The 15,025-nt window shown below is 38.5% G+C and overlaps 1 protein-coding gene across 1 annotated transcript in view; it reads right to left on the reverse strand.

Annotated features, from left to right (window-relative positions):
* The window catches only part of rpl38 (ribosomal protein L38), a 166,738-nt gene that overhangs the window by 6,279 nt on the left and 145,434 nt on the right, over positions 1–15,025 (reverse strand). The window lies entirely within an intron of this gene.

Here is a 15,025-nt window from a genome sequence, read left to right on the forward strand (position 1 = left end):
GGAATGACATTATTATTTATGCTATTATTATTATTATTATTATAATATTAATAAATTATTACACTGTAAATAATTTGTTGGTTTACCTTAAAAAAGTAAGTAACATGGTTACCTTGAAATTTTGAGTTCATTGAAATTAAAAATGTGAGTTAATACATAATAATAAGAACCAACTTAAAAAGTGAATCATTGATTTGCTAGATCTGATTCTAAACAGCCATCAGTTCAAACAAGTTATGCACATCTGCCATGCATGCACATCAATAATTCACACATCTGGCTTTTGAATTTAGTTAACCTCATCTGCTGGATTCTTGAGTGACATCTACAGCTTCTCTGCACTTAATTAATAAAGGTAGACACCATCACTGCCCTCCTCACTCTAATTACGCTCCCAATGGCTCATATGTGTTTCGGCCCACGTAGAAGGCATAGGGCAGATCCCACTGCTCGCTCCCCTCCACTGAGCAGAATGCTGATTGGGTTCATTTGGCTCGGTGTATTTGCTGCTTCCATTCAGGGAATTTATTAAAGCCTGTCCGACCTCAGTCAGATGTTAACGAAGTTAGGTTTGGTGCAGGTTTGGCATTAAAACTTAAAATCTGAAAAGCATATTTCAGATGGTGCACGAGGAGCAGATTTCCCCATCTGTCCAGGATTAGTGCTCATAGGCATTTACTATATTTTATCATTCTATATGTTTCCGTATTTTTTGCAGTCACTTTGATGCAATGGCACTAGATGGCAGATTAAGCTCATGAAACAAAAACAGCTGTATGAAGCATGAGAGAAGGAGAGGAAAGAGGGCACTCTCTGACCATTTACTGAGCCTGTATTTTCCATATACAATTAACTTCAGTCCTCTGACTCCATTCCTCAATACTAAATATATGAAACTGTAAAGCTGATTCTTACTAATTGATGTGCTATTATGCAAAATATTTGTTAGCATTCTCATTAATTTCAATCGCAGTTGATTGTATGATCCAACCTTGACCCTTTGGACCCTGGCTAAGACTCACTTTGAAGGAGAGATCTGAGGGATCAGAACGATATATATAAACTAGAAATGATGATCTTGGCAGCAAGGTTTGCATGGGCAGGCATACATTTTCTTTAATTGTATATGATTTATTTTTTCATTGAGCAACCTGTTCAAAATTCTCACCTGGTGAAACTTTAATTCGCACAAGTGGGCTACAGACTTCAGGGTCAGACTTCTGAATATGTTTACATGAAATAGCCAATAATTTAAATAAAGCTGCCATAAGCGTATAGTCATGAAAATGTTCAAAGATTCACACTGCCAGCGACTTTGTTGCTGTATGTCGCAAGTCTCTAAATCTTAAAGGTGCATTGCGCAACAATTCATGTTAAAAATACACGTTTTCTAACCCATACATGCATAAACAATTGCCTGATGGACTGAATGAGCCCTTCTCTGATCACTGCAATTGCCTCTATAATCCTGTACAGTAAAATAAATAAGAGGGATTCGGGTTCGAATTTGAGACTGGGCGTGACGTCATGCGCGTTCACGCTCACCAGGCTATGTCTCGCAGGTTTGTGTTTTCGCCGGCGCCGCCATTCTCCGCATCAGCGAAGACAACTCGTGCGTCAAAGGTAGAAGATGGATTCAAAGAGACCGGCTTGTAGTCCATTCCAAACCCCAACGCAAACTCCATGTAAAGTAAAGAAAAGAAAATTGTCGTCTAGTGCCACCAAAAGGTCCAAATTGGAGTCAGACAGGCGTCGGAGTAAGACGAGAGTCTACCTCGGGAAGGCATTCAACAAATGGAGAGATCTCCGGTCTGCTCTTGGTCTCAAACGGGATCCTCACTTGGCTTTTTTCTTGATAAAACGGTAAGATATAGCCCAGTCTCTAATGTTTGATACAGCCTTGTGTCCATTGCTAACATGCTAAGGTGTTCATGTCATTGACCAACAAGGAAGAACGCCGTTGCATTGGCTATATTGTATTTTTCGGTAAAAATAGTAAATTGTTCCCGTGAATGTGGTACATTTTGTATGTAGTATATATGAGGTATGTGGGAGCTCGTATTCTATCAAAACGAGGAAAACGTAAAATATTTTGGTATTGTGATAAAATACATGTTTTATTCTGAACATTGCAGGAAGGGAAATACAATGGTAAAGGGGTAAATATTTTTACTTTACTCATACTGTTTAGCAGACTAACTATTTACTTAATAAAGTATTGACACATTTCACATTAATGTTTGTCAGTGTGTATTGTCCCTGTCAAAATATCTACTAAATAAATCAGCGCTACATGTAGTTTAGTGATTAGCAAAACAGTTCAAGATTCTTGAGTGTGATATAACATGCTGATAAAATGACCGATAATTAGACAGAAATTTTGAGTAAATTATAACAGAAAAAGGATGTATTTTTATTGGAATATTCTACTTAGCAGATCAATAACAGGCTGAACCCCGCAAGTCTTCGGCGGATTAGCCTGTTTGGGTTTTATGAAAACGTCATGGTGACATTTGATTGTTTATTACCTTGAGACATTTGAGTGAACGTTGTTGACCAACTGTGTATGGTATGATTATTATTTTGAGCTTTTGCGAAGTAATCAATTATATTGTTCATGAACGTGTTTTCATAACAATACAATCATAGGTGGATACAGTAAAAACATAAACAAAGTTTTCTACTACCCCCGTTTTTCCCCTCACACATAAGAGTAATTTACTCAAATGTCTTTCCTTCCATATTTTTGAAATGACTTGCAGATTTATAACTTTATTACCACTGAAGACATTTTGGCTGTACACCAAAGATCTGTGCGGCAGATGCTCCTTTAGTTATGAACAGCTCGTGCTCGTGCATGCGTGCGTGTGCGTGTGGTCCATGAGCGTGCACAACTATGGTTGCAGTTTCGCTTGTCGCCAGAGGGGGCGTAGTTCTGCAAAAACCCAGAGACTTGCGTTTTGCACCTTTAACTAAACAATTTAATAATCAATTAAAGAGGAATTTATATGATATTACGCTGTAGCACATTGGACCAGCGGTTTGGAAAATGAATGGACGGATGATTCCATCTTCTGGCGAAACGTGGGAATTCATTCGGCACAACCCTCACAGTGCATTATGGGTATTCTCTAGATGTTGAGTTTCGGCTGCATCAGAAATACTTATTTAGTCACATACTGTTTTTATAGTATAGGGAAGTATGCGATTTCGGATGTAGCCTATCTGTTGTACATTTTTTATAGCGGTGAAGTATGGGATTGAATGTGTACTCGATAACGTCCACTATGGTTTCGGACACCACTACAAATGGCTGTCCCTCAAATAGTTCCCAGGGTATAGACTCAGTGTTGCCAGAAGTCGGCTGTCTATTGAAAATGAATGGAATCATGTAGCTCTGTGTCGCTGATGGGTCACCATAAAATCAAAATTGACAATTCTTTTTTTTTATTTTTTTATATTGCAGTATTTATTATAAATGACATATCCATGCACAAAATGTTTTAGAAATTCATATGCCCTTGTAATTTCTAATCCAAATAACTCCCCATCCCTCTTGCAGTGACCTCATCTCTTCTCTGATGATGTGTTTACCGGTGTGAGGGAAGGACAACACGTCGCTCACATGAGATCCACCAATTGCAAACCACAACCATCCAATCAAATCCACATGGACCAATATATACATCACAATAGGGAAGAAAAGACTATCACAACTTTCATTTTTGTATCTCGCTAGCAAGGTGTTCAATTCCAATGTTTTTTGCCATTTATTTTTCACTTTACAAAATGAATCATTGCAACAAAAAGAATCTCCTTAGGCATTTTTTACAATTGACTACCACAGCAGCACAGGGCTTTCCTCACACACCGTCTCTAAGACATTAGAATAGATGCGTGCCAAGTCTTCAGGCTCCATTTCGACTAACGTACATCGTCGGTAATGACACGCAGTCCATCACTCAGCCATTCAGGTGAGACAAACACAAGCTTCACTGTGTGTATAGCCAGAAGTAATGTGTGGTGCTGGCCCAGCATCAATCATGCTTTGGATTCTGCTGGAACCATAAATGGGAATAAGAAGCAGGGTTCATCCAACCATCATTAGTTTTGCTCAACTTAATTTCATCCTTAATTTCAAACCTGTAGCGCTGTAGGGCTACACAGGGATGGTAATGTATATATCTGGAACTAGGATAAGACAAGAGCCCCTGGAGTGGAAATAGCACTGGTGGAATAACGTAAAATTGAATTTTCAATAAGGTTTGCATAGGATCGGTTGAGGATTTTACACATGAATTCGGAATCAAATCAAACGCAAGCGTTCTCGTGAGTCCTCGGCTTATACAGACACATTTTCTTCCACAGGAATATGTTTAAACAGTCCCACAACGGGTTTGAATTTATACACTACTTTTGACAAGGTATTTCCCCTCATCTTTATATGCATTATGTGCATTGATCGGCTAGTATTGATTCTCACATCCTGGATTATGTTATCTGAAAGCAATCATAACTGACTTCAGAGGATGAAGGACATCATTTTTTCAAGGGAACAGAAAAGGCTATTTGACCATGTGATAGGAACATTACAGGCCATTCACAGCTGGATCCAAGTTTGAGGTCAGCAAGATTTCTTAAAAATACTTTTATTCTGCAAGGATGCATTTAATTGATCAAAAGTTACAGATGTTTGCATTGTTTTTGCCAATTGTTTTTGCATTTGCAAATAAATGCTGTTGTTTTCAACTTTCTATTTATTAAATTTCCACATAAAAATATTAAGCAGCACTTTTTTTATTCATTCATAAACAAATTAATAATAATTAATAATAAGAAGAAATGTTTCTTGAGCACCACATCAGCATATTACCGATAGAATGATTTCTGAAGAATCATGTGACACTGAATACTGGAGTAATGAAGCTAAAAATAGTTTTGCATCACAAAGATATATTAAAACAGAAAAGTGATTTTAATTTGCATTTAACTGTTAGTTTGTTTGTTTTTTCAAATAAATGGAGCCTCGCTGAGCATATTAGAGACATTTGTATGATTCAAATTTAGGATGTGAATGATTAATCAACTACCAATTTCTTGTTGTTAATAAATTGCACAAATGCATTTAGTAATCATCCAAGCAGTGAACTAAAAGCAATGACATGCTTATTCCAAGAGGTATGGCTCAGAAAGTGCTAGTTGATGTTTTAACTACACCATTATGAGGGCAAATATTTCATACACATATTTCAATGCTCTTGCGTTCTCACGCAAAAGTTCTGCATTCCCCTGAGAAACTGTATTTCCTCGCAAAATGTTTGTGTTCCTCCAAGAAACTTTTTTTCATTCGCTCGCAAAATTGTTCCATTCTCTCAAGAAAATGAGGGAATTTTTTGCATTCCCCCAATAATTGTTTCCATCCCCATTTCCCCTATATTTTTGTATCCTTTTCTAAAAGACATATTTCATTATATTTTCAGTGACTGTTTTTAGAAGGCTCTTAAAAGCATGAAATTGACTGTTTTTATTTTCCTGATGGTTTTGTAATCACATCTCACGATATTCACAGGTGAAGGAGTTTGCATTCTTGTGAAGTACAATACCGAAATAATTGTTACAAGATGATTTGGAGTCTTCTGTATGTGTTCTGCAATATTAATGTGAACCGTGAAGGCATGAAAGACATGTTGTTAAAAAATATTGCAGCAGTTCACTCAAGAAAAAAAAAAACTTTTTAAAAAATCTTAAATGTTCAGTTCCTACTTTCATTTTACATAACTTCTTCCCACATTAGTATTTTCTGAAAGTCAGCATTCTGTCAGCATCATTTTCTCAAATTGACAGTCTCCTGAGTCCTGACTTCCTGTCCCGAGCTGTCTGCCATGATGCCGCCCATCTATGCTGGTGCCTGCCGACTTTTCTTGCCGTCCATGTGCCTGTCAGTCTTCCAGAACCAGGCTTCCAGCATTTCTACCCACTTTGTCAGTTCTGGTCGACAGCAGGACTATTTCAGTTGTCTGTTCTGCTCAGTTGTCGGCTCAAATGTGGGGTTCTGTTGCCTGCACCACTTAATGTAAAATGGACTGCCTGAGTTTCTGAATATCTAGTATATGCTCCAGAATTTATACTGTATTAGTTCATCTGAGACACTGACTGACATATGCCGGAGACATTTGATGATAGACTTTGGCATATTTACCACCTTTATCATCCATTTGGCTGAATCAGAGCTTAAAAAGATGAAAAGTGTTGGGGTTATTGTTCTCTGATGAGAAACCGCAGCTCTAATGGAATCAGGCACCTGAATTTTCTCTGACTGCCTCCCTGAATCACTGTCTCCCATCTAAGTGTTTTTCTTATTACCTGAACTGGGGAGCTGAGCCAGCAGGTTTCCATTTAGCTAATCAGACTTTTATATTTACATATATCCACATGCCATCCTTTACATTATAGCATTTAGTGGACCATTACTCCTTGTAATACCAGGCATATCCTGGGCATTCTTGTGCTCTAATTGGACAATGTATTTCTCTCTCTTGGCTTTCTTTTGAGGACCGGGATATTCAAGGCAGACACAAATTAAAATGAATAATTATCATAATTTAACACTAGGATCTGAAGCCAAATGTATTAACTTAAAACAATTAAGAAAATTGACTGTCATTTGCTGGACAGTGCAGATTTATTTTTTATTTATATGTGCCCTAAAATGTAAAAAATATTATATAAATGTTTTTTTTTATTCTATAAAATTTTATATACAAATATCTTATTTTAAAATGATTTAAAATGTGAACTGTTGTGTTTTCATTTTATAACATTTATCATAAAAATATAAAAAATAAATATAAAAGTGCAGGACAGTTCAGTCATTTTTATTCATATGAGCCCAAAATGTAAAAATATTGTATTGATGTTTTTATTATGTACATTTTATTATCAATTTTTTTCCCTGTTAAAACGGCTATTTAGTGAAAAATCTCTTTGAAGTATTTGGAGCCATTATGCAATTCTTACATAGTTGTGCTGATGATAATTGGTAAGTGCAAAATGAACTTGATCTTGTCCAAATATGCCTTATTTATCTTATTTATTTATTTTAAGTCGATAAAAAGCCAAATTTCATCTGAGCTGAGCTGTGGCTTAGTGGTAAGTCCTAAACCTTGGTACTCAAGTTGAATGCATTCTGTGTCGTGACCCGTTTTCATGATCCCTCTGTCTCCCTGAATAGTGTTCCCCCTAATCTCTGCCAATAAAATCTGGCATGCAACCCCCCTAAAAAGTCAAGATTCACATTTGCTTTTAAAGTCTCCTCATACTAAAATAAAACACCTTATCTACAATTTATTACATTTGACTGGAGACTGGAAAGCATATCATTTAGTTCAGAAGGACTGGGCTGCAGAAATGAAAACAGCTTTGTGATGTGGTGGACGCTGACATTCTGATATAGTGTTCCATATCACACATGGGGTAATTCTGCATTCTGCTGTTTTCTGCTGCTCCTTTGAGCCAGTCAAAGCTCCGTCTCCACATCATCTCCAAACCCAGCTGAACCTTTACCCTGTTTTACTTTGCTGCTCAGGTACTAACATATTAAATATTTATGGTCTTTAAGAATGTTATTTACCAGCTTCAGTCCCACAGTCTCTGATTTCCAGTGCTTGGTGAATTGCACTCCAACCTGGAGCAATGACCTTGGGTTTGAAAAGTTGTTTGAAAATATAAACTCTAAGTTTTCCAATTAGAAATCATTGTTTTGAGTTATTTTTGAACAGTTTCAAAAAGAATTGTGACATTTTGGAATTGGAATATGTTTGGGCTGGTCTCATAGGTCAATATTGTATGCTGGCATTATGATAGGATAACTGACTAATCAGCTAGTGGTATGCAAAACTATTTCACTTTTGAGCTAGAATGATAAGAATGAATGACTATGATTAATTTGACAATTTACATGGCCGTTCAAAAGTTTGTTGTTTGTTGGTAAGATTAAAAAAAAAGGCTCTAATGCTCATGAGGCTGCATTTATTTGATCAAAAATACAGTAAAATCAGTAATAATGATATGTTAAACATTATCACAATTTAAAATATTAAAGTATATCTATTTTAATATAATCTAAAAATAACAATAATTTATTCCTGTGATGGCAAAGCATTTTCAGTAGCCATTACTTCAATCTTCAGTGTCACTTCAGTGCGTTTTTTCAGAATGATTTCATGAATGGTTTCAAAAGATCAGCCTGTATCAGCCTTAATGTCTCCACTGTCACTTTTGATCAGTTTAATGCATCCTTGCTGAATACAACTTTTGAACACTGTGATCATTGAGAGACAATTAATACCTATTGATTAATTTTTGTCCACAAAATGGTAGTAGTTAAGGCATCAACTACCAGGGTTTAACTTTCTGAAGCTAATAAGTTGACCCCATAGCAATTAGGAGATGGAGGAAGACACACTAATTTCCAGACCTCAGCTCACCTGCACAAACTTCAGAGAGATGAAGCCCGGGGCAGAATCATTTTCTTTAAGAATTTTTCAAAGGTTGTCCTGTCAACAGTGACTTGGTGGATTCAGAGAAAGTGTTCTTTCCTTATTATCATCAAGTCTGTGAACTAAAGGTGCATGCAAAGTCTGTCTTGCATTCTTTGATTTTACCATGTGTAAACTTCAAATTGAGCTATTGTGCTCAGCATCATCTGAATATTGTCAATAATGAGAGTAATCTTATAACGTTAGCTTTTAAAATGGGTGAGGAAAGCTCTCCAATAACAATGATTGATTCTTTAAGAGACCCTTAAAGGGATAGTTCACCCAAACATGAAAATTCAGTCATTAATTACTCACCCTCATGTCATTCTAAACCTGTAAGACTTTCGTTCATCTTCGGAACACAAGTGAAGATCTTTTTGATGAAATCTGAGATCTTTCGGTCTCCCTCCATTGACAGCTACGCAACTGACCCTTTGCCACTTTAAACAGTCAATAAAGAGATCAAACAAATAATCCATAAATTGAGCGGCTTTATCCAAATTGTAGTCCTGATTGCTTTAGATGATGAACAGATTTCATTCAGGCTTTTACTCACATACAAACATTGATCAGAGAACATAAACAGAAGGTCAACCAAATCCGCTTGACGCACTAGAACAAACCTGTTGCTGAAGCTCAAACATGCTGCGTAACACGAGAATGAGCCTCATTGGTTCTTGCAGAAGCTCAAACATGATGCGTAACACAAGAATGAACCTCAGTGGTTCTCGCATGTCAAGCGAACATGCTTGAGCTTCCATTTACCACAACTAATGTGTGAGTTGATGAATTCAATCTGTTCATCATATAAAGAGTTTGAGTCTTCAGAAAATTTGGACTAAACCGCTCAATTCATAAGGATTAGTTTTATGATCTCTTTATGAACTTTTTGCACCGTCAAAGTAGCAGTTGTGTTGCTGTCAATGGAGAGACAGAAAGCTCTCAGATTTCAACAAAAAGATCTTAATTTTTGTTCCGAAGATGAACTAAATTCTTACGGGTTTGGAACGACGAGGGTGAGTAATTAATGAATGCATTTTTCTTGTTGGGTGAACTAACTCTTTAAGTATGATTGAGTCAATGATGCCTATTTATTTATAGTTTTCAGTAAAAGAGCAGAGACGTTTAACAATCGTTAATGGAAACAAAAGTCATGAAACTATTCCGTTTCAGAATAAAAAAAAATAAAAAAAATAATATATATATGTATATGGAGAAACCATGATCATCTTCAAGATTTTGAGCAAAGCAGGAACGGGGTTAATGCAGCATAGGAGACATAGACGAGCCATTCACATTCCACAGTTGTCCCGTTTTTCTAATCTAGTAGAGTTTGCTTGGTTAAATATGTATAGTTGCAAGATATTGAGGGCATATTTGATCAGAACTTCACATAACATGTTAAAACTGCTGATGAGTTGAAAGACTGCAAAATGAACAATGAAGATCTGAGCAAATTTCTGGAGCTCCGCATTAAAAATATGCCTTCAAAGACTAATCTTAAAGAAAATCCCTGACCGAATGTCAAAAAGCTAAAGTGGTGGTATTCTTCTCTTTATTTCTCTATCCATGGGCTGATTAAAGTGTTTGAGCTTAGTGAGTGTATATCAACAAAAGAAATTGAGAAGAGAGATCCTTGAAGCGTGGCACACTAGCTATAGTTTTCCTTTAGCTGAGGATTCAAATCAACAAGTTTAGTTATCCTTGAGACTAATAACATCTATTTATGGATTTACCTCAATTTGCATTGTGTGTTAGACGGCCACAAACAAAGGCACACACTTCAAACAGACTGCTCTTCATTACTTTTGTCTTTAATTGGGTTGCAGTATAATTTGTCAAAATTGGAAAAGATTGGTTTGCGAGTAAAATTGATGAAGATTGATGAAGGTACATGGAGGGAACGACTGTAAGTGAGGGATTGAGAGAAAGAGACGAGGCAGACACTTTACCAAGACCATTAAATCCAAAGGAAACTTTTTTTTCAGCACTATGTGAGAAAGTTTTGTGATGGAATAGTGATTTTCAAGATGATTAAAAAGCCATTACAGAAACGACTCTCTCAGGTAATTCGAAAGGTAGTTATTCAAACCCTTTTTGAGAAGCCTGGTAGGGAAGAGCACGCATTAAAGAAATGTCAGTTATTAGATGAAGATATTATACAGGATTGTCCTTCTGAGAATGCGCCGAGCAGAAATATTCGGTCTTTCTTAAAACAGGCAAATCCTCCGCAATTGATTATCCTTGTGATTTTATTTTTATCGCTGTTTCTCTCAGAGTATTGAAACATCTCAAGAAAATAATGGAAAATGTAAGCCTTTCCTTTATCAAGAGCAGCCTATCAGTTTTGGATTTGAACAGTTCTGTACAGTTATGGTTGACTGTGTGTGGTGTGTGTCAATTTGAAATTAGAAGTTTCTCTGAAAGAGTTTTCCAATAAGTAACTTTCTATCTGTTCTTTTAAGAACACATATGCAAATAATCTAATAGAAAGGGATGATTTATTTGGTGGAAGTAATTTAAGAAGAAAAAAAAAACTTTGACTTTATAACCTTGAGCGCAATTCTGTAAAGACGACTGAGAAAATTTGCTCCAAGGCAAGTGAATAAAAGCCCTCTTAGAAAATATTAATGAATATTTCAGTTTTTTTCCACTGGTATCTATAATAAATCTTGCAAGACATCTTCAACCCTGCGTTTAACTAAGCATATTTGATCCTTGACATTTTGTTCGACATTCATTGCATCAGATGGTTACATATTCATATGTTAAACCTTATCTTTAAATAGAGACAACCTTGCAAAGTTATGATCTGAAGATTACTCCGTCCTTTTACCCATCCTATTGGTGGATGGGAAATGTAATTGCAAATGTATGCACATCTAATAGTTTGATTAAAATAACACTTGCAGAACTTCAGTTGCCACTGCCAGTGTCGGTTGTACCATAATGAGATTTTTGTCATTTCTAATTACAGTAAAATTAGATGAAGTTTTTAGTGTTAATTTCATATTTCTGCCATTCGATTCCTGGCCTCATTACATACACATGGAGCTACATCCCATTCTACATTAGTTTAATTAAAGATTTTTAAATACATCTTTATCAGCTCAATCATTAATTGAGGATGAAGAGGAGAGGAGAAACAAATGAAAGTCCTCCATCTTTCCATCACTCCATTAGCCATCTTTAAATGTATTAAGATACAGAATTCAGAAATGGAAAATTAATTGAAGTATCTAATTCAATTTCCTTCCTCATCTCTCACTTTGATTGAATTCCCAGAGACCCCTGCTTCTGTATCCTACAGGCTTCAAACCCCCTCATTCTGTTACAGTGATTGCAATAAAACCAGCTCACCTGTGTGAGTCAAGCTGCCAGGTTTCTAAACAGAATAAAATGGATACATCAGGGAAAGTTTATAGGGACGTTTGCACTTCCAATTTAAACTTGTGTAAGTTATTGCAAGCTATCAATTTTGTCACAAGATTTCAGAACTATAGGGAGATTAAAAATAAACTACTCAAAAGTGATTTAGTTTGAGGACGAAATTTATTTGTGACACATAGACTATCTGTAAGATAATAAACTTTTCAGGCACATCACTGATCTGAAAAACTGGGGGTGACTGGCGAAGCAGTTGTAACACTTCTTTTACACAGTGCTTGATAACTTGCAGACTACTACAAATTGAACTATCCTTTTGTATTAGAAACATTTATATGTGCCACAAGTAACAGCACTTGCAGCAGTAATGTTGATTTTTGAAAACACATGTTTTTAATAAGCAGCTAGATAAGACAGCTTGGGGTGTGTTTGTGCGGTTTACATTGTTGAACAAAACATCAATACGCTATGTTTACCACAGGCTTTATTTTGCACATAAATCGAAAAACCTCATTATAAAACATGGAGAATCTTTGACGTCATACCTGCACCTCTCTGGCTGTGTTTAAGTCCAATTTTTTATGCCCTTCCTTCGCTAACTTCTCTCCGCCTCGTTCACTCGGAAGTACATCATTGCTTACGTTGCACGTGTGCCCACTACTAGCAGAACCCTTAACGTGTTTAAATGGAACGCCCTAAGCCCTTGGTCTCTTGGAATCCGCAATGGAGCTGATTTATTATTTATGGTCTTTATTCCTGAACCTTTTTTACACACCATTCTATAGGCCTGTAGGCATGCTTGGGCTGTTGGATAGAATATAAAAATGACACGAAAATGATAACAAAACAATAAACTTGGTTAAAACAGTCAGCTTAAGGTAGCTATATTGTTACGTAACGTGTAGTGGAAACAGGTACGAAAACGAAGAAGAACAATTATTTAATGAAACTTGGAATCAGGATCTTCAGAACAGGAGACTCACTCTACAACTTTACATTAACGAGAACGGAAAAAGATAAAAAAAGGGAGAACAAAGGGTCTAAATACAAAAGGACAAAACAAAAGGAACTTAATTAGATCATTAACAGGACACAGGTGAAGGAGATGACTAATTAGACAGACTGGGGAAAACGTCTCAGGTTACGACTGTAACCTATGTTCCCTGAGAACAGGGAACGAGACAATACGTCAACGACGTTATGGGGAACGCCTCAGGCGTGACAGGTGTCTGAAATCACTATCAAATCACGTCAATCATATTGACCGGCGACAGCCCGTGAATCATTAGCGTGAATGATTAACGTGCGACCTGGAAGTATAAAGGGGCGCCTTGCAAACATGACAAATCACCTTATCGTCTGAAGGGACTGTACGGTAGGCAAGCCCCGAGGCATGGCAGGGAGACGTATTGTCTCGTTCCCTGTTCTCAGGGAACATAGGTTACAGTCGTAACCTGAGACGTTCCCTTTCGAAGGGAACTCAACAATACGTCAACGACGTTATGGGGAACGATATACCAACGCCGCCATGCTAAGGGGAGTGCATGCCAAGTGGCAGTGACAACTGTCAGAACCAGCAACTTCAAATGAAACGCTAGAACCACTCACCCTCAGGTCACACTGGGCTGTCAGTGACAGCATTCCCTACGGTCATAGCCCAAGCTACAGCCTCACAGAAAAACCACAGAAAAACCATAGACACTTAGTCTGGCCAAATCCTGTCTGTCTGAAGACAGAGCCTCTGGACAAATGCCTTAAGTAAGGCATCCAACCCGAGGGACTGCGAAGCTGGCAGAGAACCACTCGGCCCGGATCTCAGAGACGGGATATCCCGGAGAGTATGACTCAGCATAGTGCTTTTCAACCCTTGCTAGCGAGGGGAGTTCTCTACTCGATCCATGGATCAACCCAGTGTCTGTGTTTCAAAACACTGAGGAGGCCTGTGAAGGCCTAAGGGCTGATCTAACTGGGAGGCCTCACGAGAGGCCTACGACCGTCTGACCAGACTCAGGAAGCCGCATGCTCATAGAGACCCTCGGTGAGGGGAGCACAAGGTCTGCTTGGTAGGCAAACCAGGCTGTAGGCAGAAAAGGTTCCGGGGGGGAACCAATAGCAGAGAATGAACACTTTAGCGAGCCAGGGCGCAAGCTCGCCTTCAGCAGCTGCCTATTAAGGCTAGCTGAAACTGATAGCAAGTGACCACTAGCTTCATAAACCCAGCACCACTAGGGAACGTTACAGGGAGGCCCGGAGAGGCCTACTACCTGATAGCCAACGTAAGTGGGAATTACCCTCAGGGAGGCCCGTGAGGCCTACTACCTGATAACCACAGTATGTGGGGTGCTCACCTTCAGGGAGGCCCAGAGAGGCCTACTACCTGATAACCACAGTATGTGAGATGCTCACCTTCAGAGAGGCCAAGAGAGGCCTACTACCTGATAACCACAGTACGTGGGAACTCACCTTCAGGGAGGCCCGGTGAGGCCTGCTACCTTACAACCACAGTATGTGGGGAGCTCACCTTCAGGGAGGCCTGGTGAGGCCTACTACCTGGTAACCACTATCTGTGGGAACTCACCTTCAGGGAGGCCTGGTGAGGCCTACTACCTGACCGTTCTCATTCAAGGAGGCCTGGAGGAGCCTACTACCTGATAATCACAGCATGTGGGAACTCACCTTCAGGGAGGCCTGGTGAGGCCTACTACCTGACAGCCACAATATTTGGGAGCTCACATTCAGGGAGGCCCAGAGAGGCCTACTACCTGATAACCACAGTATGTGAGATGCTCACCTTCAGAGAGGCCAAGAGAGGCCTACTATCTGCTACCTGGTCACCACTATCTGTGGGAACTCACCTTCAGGGAGGCCTGGTGAGGCCTACTACCTGACCGTTCTCATTCAAGGAGGCCTGGAGGAGCCTACTACCTGATAATCACAGTATGTGGGAACTCACCTTCAGGGAGGCCTGGTGAGGCCTACTACCTGACAGCCAAAATATTTGGGAGCCCACATCCAGGGAGGCCCAGAGCGGCCTACTACCTGACAGCCACAATATTTGGGAGCTCACATTCAGGGAGGCCCAGAGAGGCCTACTACCTGAT

This window comes from Siphateles boraxobius, unplaced genomic scaffold (genome assembly GCF_051911475.1).
Source record: "Siphateles boraxobius isolate OS27281-9 unplaced genomic scaffold, OSU_SipBor_1 46, whole genome shotgun sequence".
NCBI classification, from domain to species: Eukaryota; Metazoa; Chordata; class Actinopteri; order Cypriniformes; family Leuciscidae; genus Siphateles; species Siphateles boraxobius.